Below are 6,087 nucleotides of genomic sequence, written 5' to 3'. Positions count from 1 at the left end.
TATACATATAAATTTATCTTTTGTCACAAGGAATTTGTATTTAAATTTATTAAATTTTGAAAGATAACAAAAGAACAAAGGAATAAGTTAGAGATGTAAAAGATACAACAAAGAGATAGTATGCCAGTTGTCTATTGAAGATACAATATGTATTTTATGTTATTTAACAATAAATTTAAGTCTAAATTACATAAAAAAGAAAGTGGGAACAAAAGTGTTGACCATAGGTCAAGGCTGCTTCTCTGTTTTGATAATTAAACTTTAGGACATTAAGACGAGGGAGAGATGATTGGGTAGAAGGTATATCTGTTCATTTCCTTCCCAGCCTGAAAAAAACAAAAGAAAGTTTGATGTGTATATGTACTTACTGAAATGCTATCTTTTCAATTACTACTTGAATTTAATAGTCTAGTTGGTATTAATACCCATTCCAACTCCACAGGGCACTTCATCTTAGATGGCTGCATCTATCTCAACCCTGACACTGAAAATTTTGGTTCATTTCTATAACGGGTACATTTTATGCAACCTTTATTCAAAAATGCTTTTTTTCTAGGCTTTTGATTTTTTTAACAGGGCTCTTCTATTGCTTTTATTCAAAGCTGAAATTACACTCATTTAAATGCAGAAATGTTGTTTATCTACTTATCCTTTTAAAAGCCAGTAGTAGCTTTGCATAGTAGTATACATTTCCCATTCAAACTTGAAAAGAAAAACTCTATTTTCTGTCTATGGAGTAGGTCCAGTTATATTTTCAGAAAGAATTTCAGAAAATAGTGAATAGAACAAACTTGTTAAGACAGAATTTAGTTACAAAACCAGGCACTTTTCTAAGGCAAGATCCTTAGAAAATTATTATTATCTAGAGTATAAGGAGATAAAGGATTGATGTGAATAATGTACTATAGGAGTTAAACTATCCATCAGAATCTCTAAATGCATAGTTTTATTACATCTATACCTGTATATTTTATATATTTAAGTGGAATTTTAAATAGTTTGTTTCCCAGTTATTTAGAACTTTATATTCCAGAAGTTTATTACTAATGTTTGTCTCTGATTTTCTTTATTTTTTTAATATTTTAGTTATTTATTTTATTTATTTTTATACTGCTTTAAAAATTGAATTACAGTGAGATACACAATTATAAAGTTGTTCATGATTAGGATTTGGTCATACAGTGTTCAACACCCATCCCTTCACCAGTGAATATTTCCCACCATCAATGTCCACAGTTTCCCTTCTGTCTCACCCACCCCACCTTTATTATATATCAAATTTTCATATGGATCATAAAACTTCCTAAACTAAAATATTAATGTTCAATTTTTTAAAATGATACTTGATATTTTTTATATTGGTGTCTTTTTTTCCAGTGAAATTTTCATTTATTTTTTGTGGACTTTAATATCCCCATGTTTAATTATTAATTTCAATTTTTAAAAAAAAATTTATTAGTGAATCACCATGAGGTACAGTTACAGACTTACAAACTTTCTTGCTTGTGTTTCAGTCATACAATGATCGAGTACCCATACCTCCACCAGTGCCCATTTTCCACCATGAATGATCCCAGCTGTAGAAGAAGTTGTTAAGAGGACGAAGAACCTCTGGCTCCAGGCGTATCCTTTTGACTCCACCGTTTTTCTGCACTAACATACTCCTCAGAGACCTGGGCCCTATGAAAACAGGATGAGAATGCTATTTGGGTCTCCCACAGAGGAATTGAAAGAGCTATGCTTGGAATATCACATTTCACTCAAGTGAGAGAAGGACTTCGGAGTTCTAACCTCCGTCAATGATCAAGAATCAGGGACACTGTCTTGTTTGCCAAGGCATCGAAAATCAGATGGGCCGACCACGTAATGAGATTTAGAGAAGACTGCTGGACTAGAACTGTTATTTACTGGATTCCACAGGACATCAAAAGGATGCATGGCTGCCCACCTACGAGATGGTCAGACTTCTTCCTCAAAATCCTGAACAAACGTTTTCAGGCTCTTTGTGTTCCTGGAGTGAGCAGATGCCATTGGGTAGCACAAAACAGGGACAAATGGAGACGTCACTGGTGCCCACTCAAGCAAATTGAAGATTAACAGGATGACAAGTGATACAAGTGATACAAAGTTCCCAGCATCCCTCCCACCACCCCCAACCCATACCCTCCAACCCACCCCACCCCTATGTTGGGTTTGCAATAGAGGTATTAAGTTGCCATCATGTTCTGTCTATAGTCTACATTCAGCCCGCATCTCCCATCCCGAGTGGGCCATCCTAGCACCCTTTACTTTGTATCTTAATAGAGAAAATAATTCTTATGTTTCACTCTATGATAAACGTGGCTTTTTTTATTCATTTTTTGTTTTTGGTCCATACCTGGTGATGCTCAGGGCTTATTCTTTGCTCTGAACTCAGGGATCATTCCTAGCAGTGCTCCAAGGACCATATGTGATGCAAGGGATCAAATCCATGTGTTGGCCACATGCAATTCAAACACCCTTCTGGTTATACTATATCACTTGGCCTTCTGTGATGAAATGCTTACATATGAAAAATATATACATTTCTTATCAGTTGTTTGAAAGAAAACTGTTTAGCCTTTAGAAACTTTCAATATGTACACACTCAAATAGCAACTTACTTGCACCAGAACTATTTCTTCTTAACAACAAGGAATTAATTAAACCTGCCTAGATATAATTTGCTACAATTTGCCAGAGTATTTAATAAAACTTAACATTTTCTTGTAATAACAACTTCTAAAGTTCATAAAGCTGTTTCTGATAATTTAAGCTTATATTGCATGGAGACAAGTCATAAAAGAGTTATAGTGTGATCTCTACTGATCTAGAAGAAAAGGTCTTATTTCATTTGGGGCACATCTTGCTGTGCTCAGGGCTAACATACTTGGGGGACCATATGGGTTCTCAGAAATCAACCCTGAGTTGGTCACGGAAAGGTTAGTAGGGCTCTACTCATTATACTATAGCTCTGACAAAGGATTCTATTTTTTTTTACCATCTAGCTACCAAAGGCTCTATTTTATCTGTCCACAAAAATAAGTAAACAAATTAGTAAAGAAACATGCTGCTGAGTCATGAAAAATCAGTTGTTTTCCTCAGAACCTAAAATTTCTAGACTGAAGATGAGCTGTTAGAGTGGAAACAGATTTTTTTCTGACTTCGTGGGTTAGTTACTAATTTAAGATTTAAGAGGGCAGTTTTGGGGTCCTGCAATGTTCGATGTCCTGACTTCACATTGGTTTCTCTGGTTTCTCTATATACATCCCTCAACGTCCATGCTATTCCACCCTGCTGATCTGCCCCAGGTCTATTGCTGCTGCTCTGTCACTGGGCCCCATGGCCTACATTGCATGGTTTGTCTCCCAGAGACTCTTTCGCCCTTTCTGTTTCTCTGGTTCTCTAGTTGTGGTCATGTGTGCTTGCGTGGGAACCCTGATGTCGTACAGTCCACTTGGACATAGGAGATGGGCTAAAATAGGAAGTTGGAGACTCCTTTTATCTCTTACTATTTCGCACTCCCAGTCATTCTATTATTTATTTTGACTGAATGCCTTTTGAAATTTTAAAGGAACAATTAAGTTGACTAGATTACCTTATGACCTGTCCCCCCTCCCCTTCTTCCACCATGACAAGGTCATATCCTGAATTTACTCTATCTTCTGATTATACTTTGCTTGTGAATAAAAGAACAAAATACCAAGTTCAATACAGTGTAGACTGATTCTGATACACTCCTCATTTATATTTCTCACTCTAATGTCAGACTTTGTTCAAAAATGGTTCCAATGTGCTTTGTTAAGAAATTTCTTCTTAAGCTGGGAAGATAGCACAGTGATCAGGTATTTGCCTTGCATGTGCCAACCCAGGTTTGATACTGGCATCCCATATAGACTTCCAGGTCTGTCAGAAATGATCTCTGAGCACAGAATTAGGAGTGAGCCCTGAGCATAAGGGGTGCAACGCTCCCCCCCCACAAAAAAAAAGAACAAAGAAATCTCTTCTGGGAGGCAGTTTTACTGAAATTAAAGGAAAAGGTAGAAATATTTAGGAGGAATTAAGGATACAGGACTGAGAGTGTTGTAGAGATACTGATCCGATTAATACAGAAAAAAGAAAAAATTACACATTGAAGGGTCTCCCACAGATACAGGCCTGTAAGCCATTGTGGTAGAGATCAGCAGAAAACCTGAGGGCCTTCCCCCATATCCCTTATAAAAGCCTTTTCCGCGCTGGAGCAATAGCACAGCGGGTAGGGAGTTTGCCTTGCATGCAGCTAACATGGCCGACAGAGGTTCGATTCCCAGCATCCCATATAGCCCTCCGATCACCGCCAGGAGCAATTCCTGAGTGCATGAGCCAGGAGTAACCCCTGGGCATTGCCAGGTGTGACCCAAAAAGAAAAAAAATAGCCTTTTCCTCTGGGACTCTGAGAATTAATAAAAAAAAAAATCACAGTAGAGTATGAACTCCATCCCAATATGTAGTTTCATTTTATGGCTAACATATTCACACACTGACATTGCCAATCCCAGATAAAACATCATTCAGAAATCCAGCCATCTTTTGTAACGAATACATCAACTCAGTTGTAACTTTCATGTCTGTTTCTCAAGCAATCTATTTTCTGACTGCATCAAGAGCTAGCCCAGTCTGCTGTCCTCTATATGCTAATGTTACTTCCTGAGACTGTTCTGCTACTTCTGTCTCTCCCGGTACAATGCACCTGCAGGTCTATTTTAGCTGTGGATAGGTTACTGCACCATGCATGTATTTATTGAGCATGCCTGTGTCCTCACATGACTTTCAAATGACCTTGGTGAAGCTGGCAAAGGACAGAGCTCATCTGACAATCTATATTCCATTCACCCCTTCATTTTTTTTTCTGTTCAAAAGCCTCCTAGTCCTACAACTCTCAGGACTCTATTTGAACTCAAGAAATTATCTTAATACCAGAGATCAGGAAGAAAACTATCAGACAAAATTTTGCAGAAGGAAAAGATTGTAGTTAAGTATTGTATGTAAAGAAAGACTCCAAGAAATTTAAAAGAGATTGATGAGCTTTTCTATATGGAAAAACAATCCAGTCATGTTCTTATAAATTAAATGTTCCATATTCATTTTAATAGGAATCAATTGTTTCTTATGAAATGATCTGAAAACAGAAATGTGTTTAGTATACCAATAAAAAGCATGCTACCCAGAGTAATGACAGTGACCTTTCTGGGAATTAGGGGTAGACATAGCTCAGTGATCTGAAATTGAACCTCATCTGCAGGGAATCGTTGACCTGATATTACAAACTGAGTTAGTAAAAGCAAGACCAGAGGGGCTCAGAATTGTGACTTATCTAACTCCAAAACTGCCTTGATGCCCTCAGTCAGGGGAAAATTAAGATAGAAAAATTACTTGCTATCGGTGTGTGTGTGTGTGTGTGTGTGTGTGTGTGTGTGTGTGTGTGTGTGCGCGCGCGCACTCGTGCATGTCTAAAGGCCCTGCTAGATCCAAGTCAGGACTGAAATCAATTACAAAGACTAGCATGGGAGAGACACTTAGAGATTTTCAAGGTTTCAAGGCCTGAGGGAGAAGAAAAGGTTAAAGATGAGTTTATACTTAACAGAATTCTCAGGACCAAGGTGCTTCTTTAAAAGGAAAAAGTGCCAGATATTAAGGAGCCAGAATACTTTAAGCACTGGAGGAAAAGAGCTGTTAATAAGGGAGAAGTCATGAGAAAGGAACAAATGGCAGCAGAGAAAATTGTCAGCACTCATTTTCAGAGACAGAAAGGTTTCTCAATTTCTAGTGTAGAGGGAAAAGAGAGAACCAAAAAGTCAGAAATGGCACAGCACAGGGCTGCAGATAGAGTACAGGAGAGAAGACTCCACTGCTGAAATACAAGCATGGGATTAAAATAATCCCCTGAGGGCAGCTCCTTGCTGCCCCTGGGTCTGGTTTAGAGAGTACCTTTCTCAGATTATTTTATTCTGTGTCTTTAGCTAGATATTCAGAGTCCCTAAACTAGGTGTATAAGCTCTGTTCTGATCTTAATATACAGCTACTTATTTA

At 37.7% G+C, this 6,087-nt stretch overlaps 1 pseudogene; it reads left to right on the top strand.

The window, feature by feature from the left end:
- Positions 1-207: 207 nt before the first annotated feature.
- LOC130038316 (uncharacterized) lies at positions 208-334 on the top strand (annotated as a pseudogene).
- The last annotated feature ends 5,753 nt before the right edge of the window (positions 335-6,087 follow it).

This window comes from Sorex fumeus, unplaced genomic scaffold (assembly GCF_029834395.1).
Source record: "Sorex fumeus unplaced genomic scaffold, SorFum_2.1 ptg000006l, whole genome shotgun sequence".
Lineage (NCBI taxonomy): Eukaryota > Metazoa > Chordata > Mammalia > Eulipotyphla > Soricidae > Sorex > Sorex fumeus.
Note: the sequence above shows the minus strand (reverse complement) of the source record. Positions and strands in the feature narration are given on the sequence as shown.